At 42.8% G+C, this 759-nt stretch overlaps 1 protein-coding gene across 1 annotated transcript in view; it reads left to right on the top strand.

Annotated features, from left to right (window-relative positions):
- LOC147817844 (uncharacterized) overlaps positions 1 to 759 on the top strand; it is a 13,118-nt gene that overhangs the window by 1,817 nt on the left and 10,542 nt on the right. The window lies entirely within an intron of this gene.

The raw sequence follows: 759 nt of genomic DNA, 5'->3' as shown, positions 1-759 counted from the left end.
GATCTGAGCTACAGCTGCAGCATCAGCACTCGCAGAAACAAGAGGAGAGCCACTTTGTTTAAAACATGTGAGTCATTTTAAAGAGACGTGCAGTCAGCTACAGCACAGTGCAGTACAGTGATCGGTCAGGCTGCCTTCAACAGCTGCTATGAAATGTTCATTCTTCACTCTTTACACTTTCATTTTTGTGTCTCTTTGTTTCATGTTTAGTTAATCTGTTAATCAATGATCTGTTTTAATTGGTTTAGTTTCTTTGTTTACTGTGTAGAGGATTATCAGATTCAAAATCTAAAAAAATCTTATTTCACTTTTCATCATGAGTTTCAGCTTTTCTCAGCGGTTCACACTCTGAAGCAACAATCCCCTGCACGGCCTCAAACACCAAACCTCTACCAGAACTCAGTCGCATTTCTATCTCAGTAATTCAGATTTTCAGATTCTGGAACCAATAATTTTATTCCATGTTGCCTGTTTTGTGTTGCATCATTTCAGCTTTTCTCAATGTTTCAAACACTGGAACAACGATCCCCTGCGCTGCCTCAAACTCCTCCTTCAAGAGTCTGATCTGGAGATTCAACCACAGTCAGATCGTCCTGACCCAGACCAGAGCTGACGTCTCCTCCTCAGTCTCAGAGGGGTGGAGCCAGCAGGTGAAGGGTGTGTCAGAGTCAGGAAGCCTCATGCTACAGAACTTATCTCCACATCATGAGGGAACATACACCTGTGAACTGAGTGATGCTGAGGAGACACTGATAACCA

This window comes from Seriola lalandi, unplaced genomic scaffold (genome assembly GCF_002814215.2).
Source record: "Seriola lalandi dorsalis isolate HSWRI2012SDOR001 ecotype SW California unplaced genomic scaffold, Sedor1 jcf7180002054876, whole genome shotgun sequence".
Lineage (NCBI taxonomy): Eukaryota > Metazoa > Chordata > Actinopteri > Carangiformes > Carangidae > Seriola > Seriola lalandi.
This window is presented reverse-complemented; position numbering and strand designations above follow the sequence as displayed.